This window comes from Ischnura elegans, chromosome 2 (assembly GCF_921293095.1).
Source record: "Ischnura elegans chromosome 2, ioIscEleg1.1, whole genome shotgun sequence".
Classification (NCBI taxonomy): domain Eukaryota; kingdom Metazoa; phylum Arthropoda; class Insecta; order Odonata; family Coenagrionidae; genus Ischnura; species Ischnura elegans.
Window position 1 is genome coordinate 81,952,592 of NC_060247.1, and position 12,337 is coordinate 81,964,928.

The following is a 12,337-nucleotide window of genomic DNA, read 5'->3' on the forward strand; positions in this document are numbered from 1 at the left end:
AAGCGCTTGCTCTGCCTACAACCCGCGCGCGATTCGAATTTAAGACCCAACAAAAGCAGCGACGCGTCGAGACGGTTTTCAAAATTTCGCTAAGCCAGAAATGAGGTAAAAACACAGAATTTTCCGGATAATGGTATTATGAATTTTATAGAATGGCAACTATATTAATACGGGCGTATAAATGACACTATGAACTTTGAAATTAACGGAGAACTTTAAAACATAGCAAACCGATTAGCTATTTACAGACACAATAGCATAATGAGTAGACATAAAAAAAAATAGTTCTCATATTAATGGAGAGTGGGGTGCAAGAGACAAGCATATATTTGGAAGAAAGTGGACTAAATAAAAGTAAACACACATAAATACGTGAAAAAATAGCCGAGAAAAAGTGAAATTGCACAGCATATCATCATAATTTTATCGGATAGCAACGCAGTTGTAAAAATTATTCGCCCTTGCATAATCTAGATGAGACTATGAAATGTATACATAATAACTCCCCTCCTCTGCAAAAAATGTGGTTTTAATATTTACGGTAACTTGAGACACTAATTAAGGAAGACACTAAAATTTTGGAGTAATTGCTCCCTTGCAGCATAAAATTTGACCAACGATTACATATAAAATTATTACTAGATAGAAAAACATATTGGTAACAAAACCCATTTTTCAACCAAGTAACATTCAAATATTGAAATGTATATCATACCACGGAGAAAGGACAAAAAATCCACGATATACTGAAAAAAAACTGGCTTCAAAAGATATGCGCAGGAGCTTTGCAGAGGTCATTTATCATGAATTGCGTTTGAAAGGGTGGAAAAAAACTACAGCTACTCCCGTCGCACGGTTCCGCTTGAATTATAAGCCATACTTTGGGTGTATTATTTAAGAAAACAGATGAGAAATAATATTATGCTGCAGACGTTCAACGGCGTTTATGCTTCACTTAAAAAACAGCGTGAGATGTCACCTTTATGCCTCATGATGCATTATGAGTGAGTTTATACAATTTAGGACACACTAGAAATAATTAAGTAATCCCAACTTAGTGATAAAATGACTTTTTAGGCTACAAATAAACATAATTAGAGGAAGAAAATACGCTTGGCAAAACGAAGGGGAACAAAAGATGTCGCAAAGAGCTTATTCGTTCCAATATATTTTCATTAAGATGGATGAAGAAGTAAAAATGAAAATATGACGAGGATATACCGGATATACTGCAAAACACAAAAAATATACGGAATTAATACTCAGCTGAGTCATTTATCACCTAATAATGACCTAAATATATTATCGATAATGTAATACAGCAACTTCACTCTATACCGTTTTTTTACAGAACGTTCGCTACGACCCGCGAGACGTTGAATGCAGAAACCTTCATCAGTAACTGCTCTCTTCAAGTTTATGAATCCCTAGCATGCGACGGCATACCTAGGCATAGCGATTTAATTGCAAAATTTCGCATCCTATTTATTATCTTATTCTGGAGTTCGATAAAGTAAGAGCTTCTATTTTAGCATTAAAGCATAAAGTATACAATGTCATACTAAGAGTCGATAGTACGGATGAAACCAATCGAATATGAAGTACAATTACGAGCATCTTTTTGAATAGCGGGTGCACATTGCACGGATTTTACCAGAGGATCGCCAGGAAAGAATGGTTATTTTGTCGAAAATTTACTTCGGGACAAGGCAATCAACAATCAAAGATAATTTTGTAGTGATTTGTATCTCCACATAATGCACACTGGTAAAGCTATTGGATAGTTAGCCTTCAAAGTCGTAGAGAGAACTGGGACTTGACGTTCGCTTTGGACGTCTCCATTTTCCGCAATGCGCAAAGCTTGTGGCCGCATGTGTCGCTGAGGCTGGCGCATGTTGCTTCGACGAACAGAGCGACAGCAACTCAGCGTCCCTTGACAAATTAGTCTCACCCCGTTTGTCGGCAAACCCTGAGTACTTTCACGTGCACAAAAAAGACGTTCGCACATCGTTTTTCCACTTTCCGATAATTGAGAAATCACCATTCAATTATGGCCCCGAATACCTGTTTTTTTACTGGCAATAGCCCCGCAGATAAAATCAATACATAATTACTGCTAATGGAATCGAAAAAAATTCCTCAGTTGACAAAATGAAAAAAATAGATCATTAAAGAGAATTAAGTGAGAAATAGCGACAAATAAAAAGCATTTGCAGCCGCAATGAAAGGAAAAAATACAAATACGTTAAGAACATGGTTGCAAGCTGGTAAACGTTTCAAAAATACTTTGTAGAGAATTTTAAATAGATAACTAATGTTTATCCGACCTGAAGATGATCTGAAAACTTTCAAGCTCATTTGTACGCCAAATTAAGAAAGAAGAGCTTAAAAATACAATCGGCATTTCAGTCTGTCCTACGTTTTTAATTAATTTAATTTGATCAAAATTTTTATTCCCAATTAGTTTTTTTAGGCCATCCTAATTTTCAAATATCTATCCATCGGCGCTTAGTCTAGGATATAAATGATGTTATAAGAGGCTGCCTCCGTGCGGATTACGTCGTCACAAGAAGTAGCAATTCAGTGGTTGAAGCTCTGTAAAAAGGAATTCTAAAATAAAACGAAAAAGAAATTCTTTATCTCTTCTAATCATAAATAGGTTCAGAACATATATTGAGTAGCTGTGCACCGCGAAACCATTGCATTTAGTAATTAAAGAAAAAGTATGAACAGAAGCTACCACGAGATTATGTATACTCTAGGAAAAATGGTGTAAAGAAGCATTCATTACATCACTATTAACAAAAAAAAAAAGGAATTTGAAATTGATAAATATTTATTTCACTTTTTAAACGCTTATGGAACTAACAGTTCCACAAACGCGAGGCAAATAAGCAAATTTAACTTTTGGCTAAGTATAATGCATCAAACATAATTAGGTAGAGTAAAAATTATTTTGATTTCATCGCAAGAGCAGAAGAAGAAACTTCCCCACTGTTTGTACCCTCTCTGTTCTCATAAGTGAGGTAATAGAAATCGTAATACCTCAAATCCAGTTATCCCTACAAGTTCGCCATGCAAATTACATTTATATCACAGGACTGACGTCAACGTAGGGTAGCAAAAATGGATCTGAATTCAACACGCGCTATAAGCTAAAGGCATCCACGAGCTCGCATGAAAAGTGGATTACGAAGCACCTGAGGTAAATCGGTGGCATTGGCATGGGTATTAAGGATACTAGACATATTAGGCAATTTGACAAAAGCCTCCCCCATCACTTATATTGCAGAATAAACACAAAATCACTTCTCAAATGCGACAGAAAGAGAGAAACAGGGTAGCTTTATGAGTCAATGTGATTTAAAAAAAAAATAAACATCTGAACATATCTTAATTTCGATTTTATGGCATTCATGAATTATGTCGAAAAACCATATGAAAATATGCAGGGGAATTTAAAGCAGCCCTAGATATACTTAAAAGAAGCACGTAGCAAGTATATTTCACATAATAAGAGACATTAAATAATAATCACACACAGCTTTGATATGCTAGAGATTATATCAACACACATTGTGTTGATATATTCTTATACATGCTTCTCATACATGAGCTTATACATGTCAATATTCTTCAATATGCTCCCCCAAAATAAATCATGCTTCGTATAAACCTAATGAAGACTGGGACATCTTAAGATTAGTATTGACAAAAAAATAACAAGAGCTGAGTAGCATTATTGAGTAATGCGTGGCTTCTCTTAGTGAGCCTGAAAAGGCTGTCCATGCTATTCCCGCATAATAAAGTAGTATCTATGAAACCAAAAGAACATGTAATTATATACCATCGAGCAATTTTAACCGAGAGCTTTTATTCGCATCGTATTGTGAAAACTGCGAAAAAACACTTCTTCATACGAAAACAATTCATCATTATATTTTGGAACCTTCTCGTCACCAGTGTAGAACGTACACAAACTCTTCTCATTCAGTGCACAGTAGCATAGGTAAAATAAGATATACGTGCCAGTCTCGTTTTGGAAAACCCACGTTTCTCCCTCGGGTAACAACGCCAAGCTTTTTCTCTTCCATTAAAATGTATATCATAGTTTCATTACTCGGTGTATATCCTATGATTTTACGAATTTTCGCGCACGTATATTTACACCAACTGAGTTTATTTTCGTAACCACGGTCGCCATTGAAATTCCACGGCATTGGATATTTAAAAATTTTCTTAAATGAAGGAGAAGCATTAGCAAAAAATAAGGGGGTGAGAAGCCAAAGAGTACTAGTAATCGAGTTTTTTTCTAAACATAGTTAGGTACGGAAATAGATAGAATAAATCTCCAAAAACGTGGTGGACAAGGAATACGAGTGAGTCTCTGTTCTGAGCAGACATAAAGTGTAAATGCATATGCACTACTATTTATCTAGTCGATCTCGTTTGTTTTCTTTAACTAAATTCTGCACCTAACTTCGTTTCGAAAAGAAATCATTTGTACCCCTAGACTTCTCACCCGCTTAAATGATCCATCAAGAATGTTGAAATTAAATGTTGTTTCATGAGTATTTCGGGTATTTTCCTATGAAGTCATACAATTCCCTTTAAGCGAAAATAATGTTCTACATTCTTTTCGAATATTTTACAGTTACCTTGCATCATCACTTACAATTGCTTATTAGTATTACTTACATAATCAGTAATACATTTTAAGTGAATTTTAGGTTCTAAGTCACTATGAAAACTTTTTCGACAAATTTTCACTAAGCTTCCACCATATCCTTAATAATATAAATAGGAGGTACTACACTATCATGATGTCCTTATCCATAAAAACATATTATAATGACTATAGTGTACTCTTTCATCATCTTAAGACAACTAAGTTATTTGATATAAATCAAGAAAAATTTGAACAATTACAATGGAAACGATAACGATTCAAACATTGTTATTCGAAAATTTCAAACTGTTGCTGTCAAAAATGAACTTTTCAAAAATAATTACATTTTCCGAGTAAACCAATTAAAAAAACGTGTAATATTCCACTGATATCGTTTTATTTTTGAACCAATAAAAAAATGAAAAAAATGTAAAAGTTTAAAAATACTTAAGTATCTCTATAATACAGTTAAATGATAAAAACATCTAACAAAAATTGCCATAACCCTCCACAGCTGCATAGCAGTCGGGAATCGAAGAAGGGAAGGAAAGAAGAATTTGTCGTGAAGCCTGATGGAGCACGCTTGAGTCAAGATACGACTCGAATACGAATCCACATATTAACATAAACGAGCTTCGCAAAAAAAAGGATTCACTGTACCAAAAACGTAGAGCACTACTTATCTAGTCACTACCATAAAATAATTATTGCAATACGAAGGGAAGGAAGAAGCCAATAGCGTCAAAAATTTAATTTTAAAAATTCATGAAATTAGAAAGCAGCTGAAACAAAATGCAGAGGATTGCGAAAATTAAATAAAAAATGATTCAACTGATTTGATGGAGAACATCTGAGAAATACGAACGAAGACCACACCGCTATAAAAAATAACAGTATCACAAATTAACCTCCGAATGAAGGCAGAAAGAATGTGACAAAGCTACAATTATTTGCATTTACAGAAGAGCAGAGTAATTCAAAAAAGATAGTAAAAAATCAACTAGAAGAAATCATGGATTAAGGACGAAGGAACTGGAGGTTGATATAGAACAATAAAATTGAAATTGCAAATACAATTTAAAAGACGACACACACATCTCAAATTTTCTACACTTAACATCACTCATTCAGTGATGAAACCCGAGGGTTCATTTGGATAGGTGATGGTAGAGCTAACGCCGAACTAAGAATTTGAATTCCACACGTTCAGAGGGGTTCGCTGAAAGGTGTTGCAAACTATAAGGGCGCTTCGAAAATTAGTAAAACGATCTAAAATCAGTCAAATAGTTAACATAATAAGTAACTGTCTAGTTTAAAAATGAACGAAATGGTTTATATTTCTACACTCATTGACCACTTACAAAAAGAAATAACATTTGACGACGGTTACATATGAAAATATAATAAGTGTAATGAACAGAAAAAATCGCAAACGAATTTTCAAGTTTAAAGATAGTATCAATATAGTGTAAATTACGAAAATCCACTTTGATCACACAAAAGTCATGTATATGGAAAATCTTTTGTTGTAAGTGCAATAAAATTATGGCATTCTCTGCCAACTAACTTAACCCAAGTGAAATCAATAGAATCTTTTAAATATAAATACTGGAAATATCTTTATAAAACTTTTTCTTTGTAAAAGTCTTTCCCACCTTTGTATATTGTATATTCTTGAACACTCTTAAATAATATCATATGTAATGTAAATGTGCACATCTATAATATTATTATTTGTATTCACTAGTGCCGACTGATATATTATAATGTAAATGTATTGTTTTTCTAAGGTGGCTTTGCCACAGAAAATAAATAAATATATTATTAATATATTATTTTGATATTTTCCAATTCTGTTTGCCCTAGTGCAATATTCCCGCACCATCCAGGAGCAAGAATGTAAAAGATGTTTTTTTAACCAGTCACTAATAAAAATCAAATAGCTCACTAAAAATACCCGCCCAACAAAGAAATGAAACACATCAAGTTATCTAAATAAACATGGGTTGAAATCGAAATTTTCATTTCAGTTTTAAAAATATAAATAAAATTCAAACAACTATTAACGCTATCACGTGATTTTTTTTAACTGTAAGCTTTTTTCCCATTATAATAATTATTAGCCTTATGAGGTACCAGCAGAGTTGGAATACTCCAATTACGTCTCACATGCTTTGGTGAGATAAAAAAAAAGGGTTGTTGGTTATACTGTTGTAGTAGTGGTAGCAATTTGCGCTCCGCCAATGCCTCATCGCACCATTTATGCACAAAGAGGAAAAAAAAGTTCCTCGAAAACTCATAAAGATGTGAATACCCTCAAATTAACATTACGTTTCGAATCTGACGCATTGCTGGCGACATCCATCCGGAGAAACACCGCACTATGATGAACAAAGCAGCGCGCCTCATGAGCAAGTGGTCCTGGAGCGCCACTCCACCTGGGGAGCAAAAGCTGAACTCACGAGAGCGGCTTAGTTCGCAGCACCACGGAGAGATGTCGCGGGGGCTCTTCAAATCGAGGGACGGCGAAGACTTTGCAGGGAGAGGGTTTCTGAGGGAAGAGGGGGAGTGGCAGTTGGGGATAGAGTGGGGGAAGTCTGGTCTGCGGGAAGTGAGCAGAGGGGGGAGGGGTGCCCTGAGGGCTACAAACGGGGTCTTGGAATGGGGAGCCGTTTTGTGTGGAGTGGGCCTTCGTCGGCTTCTTCAGAGGCTGGAGGAGGGGAGGAGCGACCTCCAGACGGCCGTGAAATGACGTCACGGCGACGCGCGCGCCACAACACTCCGCAGACGGCAGCGGATGGAAGGGAAGGCAGTGGGACGGGGAGTGTTAGCCGGGATGGTGGGGAGGAAGGGGGGCGAAAAACGGAAGAGGGTCCCGACCGGCAATTTAAAGTGCCCCTACCCCCGGGAATAGGAGGGATATGATCGGGGGATGCCCTCGACGACAACACATATTTCAGTTACGACGGAAAAGCTGCGCTTCAACCGAAAATTTTCCACGGAAAACGCCGAAATTTTATTTTTTTTTCAGAAATAAATAATGGGAATCATACTGCTGATCCACTTCAACGAGAGCCGGGCCAAAAAAAAAAAACGCTCATGCCTGCAGAGAGCGAGCTAAGATATTAATGCAGCACATTAGCCTTCTATAACGGAATGATCCAATTTCCGGCCCATTCGTACTTGTCAGCGAACATTTAAGTGCCCAAGAGGATTGCCAGATAATTGAGAACGTCATTTGATATTTTCTTTCACATGCACCCTCCGCTTCCCTCTGATAAATACCTGCACTTCCTCACAATGCATGCCATTTTGATTGACCTGCTTAAAGTAAGGGCCTCTTTCCCCAAGCCCAAATTAGACTTCATAGAAAAAGGAAAAGCGTAGTAGAACCTCTACAGCTCCTACATCAAAAACAAAGAACTTAAAGAAAAATAGCATCTCAACCCACGGAAACAATCAGTTCCTAAATATATACTTCAAAAACTTTGACAAAAATGCTTTCGCAAGGAAAGTTTTCGCAATATAATTTGTTAAGCTTAGTTTATTCCCATGAATGGCCAAGTGTTAGCACGAGTTTTCAGACCATAGAGATTCACGATTGAGTATAACCACGCATTAACTCATTAGATTTCATAAACAAATCAATTAAAAAGATTCGGGTACAAAATATATATTAATATAACAGTCGTACAAGTACTCAATACTCTCACAAATAGAATCCCACAAGTTACGTGAAAAGAAGGTGAGCAATTAGTAATTTTTTTACCGTCAACAGTATAATTACTCAAAACACCACATCTGAAAAGGACTTTAAGAGCTGAAGCCTATAATGTGAAAATAAACAAACAGAACTTTTCAAATGGGTTATTTCATCAGAAAAATAAAAGTAGAAATATGTCCTATTTAGAATCCATATACTGGAAATTTAACGTTGAAAAAGTAGAATCGCTTAAATATCTATTGAATTAATTCGACAGTATATGCAACAAATTCTGAAGAGAGAACTTCAATAGGATTAATTCACTCCCGGCACCTCCATAATTTTAGGGGACCAATAAATGGGAAGTCCCAACGCTGCCATTTCCGAGGAACTGAATCACGGCGCCTAATCTAGCGCGAGTGATCACCGGAAAGGAAGATGCGCTGAATCCGGGTGAGTCGCTTCAATGAATACGAAGATAATTTTTAGCTCTCTCTCCGCTGATCGAAAACAATACGTCATGACATCAATACAGGATGGATCCTCTGCAGGCGTAAAAATTGGTATCGACCGGAACAATGACAGTGAAAAATTAATTCTACAGAAACAAATTGCGTAATAATTTAAGTACAACATCGGTATATCTGGATGAATGATCTAAGGATCTCTGGCGATGAAGTTCATAGGGAGATTTTTAGCTGGACTCAATCTGAGGACGACGTTCGAATTGAAGCGTAGACTAGAATTATCAAACATCACCCGGTACACTACCCGAAACATACCCGAGGTTGTACCTATATTCGATAAGTTGTGGGGAAAAAGACGAAAAATAAAAATAGTTATGGGGCTTATGAAATTAAAAATCCTAAGCAAATTTTAAGCGGAATGCAGTGTACATACAGAAATGATTCAATTCCTACACCGCTTGCAAAAAGAAGAAGTACATGCCCATTGAAAATTATGCAAAAAAAACATGGAAACACTTATAAGCAGGAACACGAAAAAATATTTCGAAAGTATCAGTACAACATTTTCATATCGATGCAAGAGAAACATATTGATGCTTAGTTATTAGCTTAGAATAAGTAAAGCTTCCATGTGCAGGCGTATCAAACCGGACAATGAACATATATATGTCCCTATAAACCATTCGCCTACTTCCGCTAAGCGAAGGCCAAGAATTTACAGGCATTTTACACGACAGCCCAAGGGGAATTTTTTAAGTGGTTGCCTTTATAAATCAATGAATTGAGATATTCCAAACTAATAATGAAACATTACGTATAAATTTGCCGCAATAATAATAATGTTTCGCTATGAAAAACCAATGACGTCAACCGCATCCCTGTTACATAGAAAAATTAAAAGTCTATCCGGTTGGAGTTCAGTCACAAAGGAAAAATCTTGATAACACGAAAGGGAGGCGAAAGGGACAGCTTACACGCACACAGCATTTTTTGGAATGCCAAGAATCTACAAGAAAAAGATGTTAGACGGCGCGACGCGACAGCTAGGATAACGGTATTCTGTAGACTACCTCACCACTTGGAGAAGGAAGGAAAATACCATCCGAACTTTAAAAACGGAGAACTAGGAGCGAGGAATCGAAAATAAAACTTACGACTTTCCGACACATAAACACATAAGTAACAATAACATACATTCTAATTAAAGACAAATTACCTTAAAGGCATTAAAAAAGTTAAAACTGGATCAAATGAAGTCATCGTTTTTTAATGTCAGCGTAACCTAAAGTTAAACATATTAAGCAAACTAAATTAAACAAAGAAGTTAGAGCACACGATAAAACAAGCAGATTGGCATGTAAACGTCCAAATCGATGAAAGTTTTGTTAACAGTAAGTATGATAAGACATTAGAATGTTATTCTGGGGCGAGTGGCCAGTGTATCAAGACTGTGAGGACAGCCTACTTCCGCGACAGACCAAGGGGCCACACTTGTCAACCATTGCTCCACTTCCCCTAGTTCACGGAGACCGAAGAAGCTAGGTACACATTTGGAGAAAGTAGCGTACATGCTCAGTAGTCTGGGAAGTGCTTCGACGTTCAGTTCAAGGCGATGGAACTAATTCTTTAGATAATTTCTTACCAAATGCGTACGTCTTTAAAAAAAACGTAAAAAGACACAAAGCTTGCTATATTTAATGAAAATTTAAGGCTAAATTTCATCTGAGTCAGCGAAAAAACGAAGTGGAAGTCATGAAAATATTCTAGATAAGCCTATGTTACCCAGGCGCTGAAACGTGACCTCATGCATTCACGCTACCTCGTTATAGTTAATAATTCATTTCGAAACTCAGTATGAACAGAACCAAGTATGAGGCATAAAAATGGCAAATGCATACGTAGAAAAGGTACCAATAAAATAAAAAAGAGTTTGCTCACATATTTCACTCATCAAAATCTATATTCTGACCAAATAATTTTGGAAGATTCCGAAGTTCGTGTCACTAATCGTGTGCATCAGATGAGAGATTAGCGCAATTCCATTCAGTTGGATAACAAACTTTCAATTGCACCAAATGAAACAACAAACAGACTAAAAGACGACAAGACAAACAAAATTACTACACTAATGCAAAAAAAAGAAAACAAATTTTATGCCCTTATCTTTTACGTTAGGTAAAAACGACTATTTCCTTGCATCTTACACAGCATGAATACAATGGAAGACTTGTTTGCTATGGTATCAAAGGAATGTCGCATATACTAGGTATATACATCCAAACAGCGCGAAACTGCTTTCAAATCGATCGGGTACCCTATTTCCGACCGGCATCGGGGGCTATAATCAAGACCTCCCTTCGTCATTTCCCCACCCAATAACGATTTAACTAGATCATCAACCTCAGCAAATAGCCACCCAAGTCTCGACCAAGTCTCAACTTCTCGACCAAGTAATTCATCATCTTTGGTACATGGTGTTTACCGTTTCGATTTTCCGACGATATAAGAGAGCAAAGACATGCAAGCGCAACACCCTTTTCTTCTGAACGAAGACATGTAAAAGGACACAGTAATCAACCTTCCCAAGAGCAATGTAACAAACTGAATTGAATCAACTTTTACAATACTTTGAAAATTTCTCACGGATACTCTTCACCAATAAAGAAGATGATTAACCAATCCTGGCACGGAGGAGAAAAATTAGCAGTTCGACTTGCACCTCACATCTTTAGTGGCAAACAAATTAGCTTTATTCCAACTAGGAGGCGCACAGAAAGAGCCAATCAAATGACATACAATGCCCTCAATTTTTATCAAGACTGCAAATGGAAGAGAAATGTCTTCACAGAAGATGGAGAGAAAGCCACAAAAGTGCTTGAAATGAAAAGCGAAAACAACCCGTGCGAATCTGGGATCATATATTTCGGGTGGAAACGATTGGAGTATTCCAACAATTTGAAACGGAATGACTCTCTTCTTGGAAGAGAATCATATCTGCATAGAAAGTTTTCGAAAAAAAAATAATAAAATATAAATTACACGAAAAATGTAACGGAGAAAATTCGAACAACACACTAGAGACTAAAATTATCCGGGAGTGGAAATTACAATGAATGAGTCAATGCCGAGGCCGAGCTTCTAGACTCGAGATCGAATCCTTCAGATCCGAATGTTTCGGCGAGAGAACATTCCGGTACTCGAACGATTTGAATCGAAATATTGCTAATTCAGTATTTTCCATTCGATTCCAATGCATTCGATGGCTTTAATCGAAGAGCAAAGAGCCTTTTGCACAGATTCCTGACACAAAATTCCACACAGCAACCACCTACTTATACGCTCTCGGATGGGATCTAATTTTGGGGATTCGTGAATGAGATTTTCTCGAGAAATAAGAGGGAAACATTCATGAGAAAATTATTTGGCACCAAGATAAAATGCTTTCCTCGGAACTCGGTAAATACTGAATACTTAAATGCCTCTACGAGGGCTGTTGGT

At 36.6% G+C, this 12,337-nt stretch overlaps 1 protein-coding gene across 2 annotated transcripts in view; it reads right to left on the reverse strand.

Moving 5' to 3' along the window:
• The window catches only part of LOC124154063 (protein bunched, class 2/F/G isoform-like), a 376,552-nt gene that overhangs the window by 250,539 nt on the left and 113,676 nt on the right, over positions 1-12,337 (reverse strand). The gene's annotated exons all lie outside the window — the stretch shown is intronic.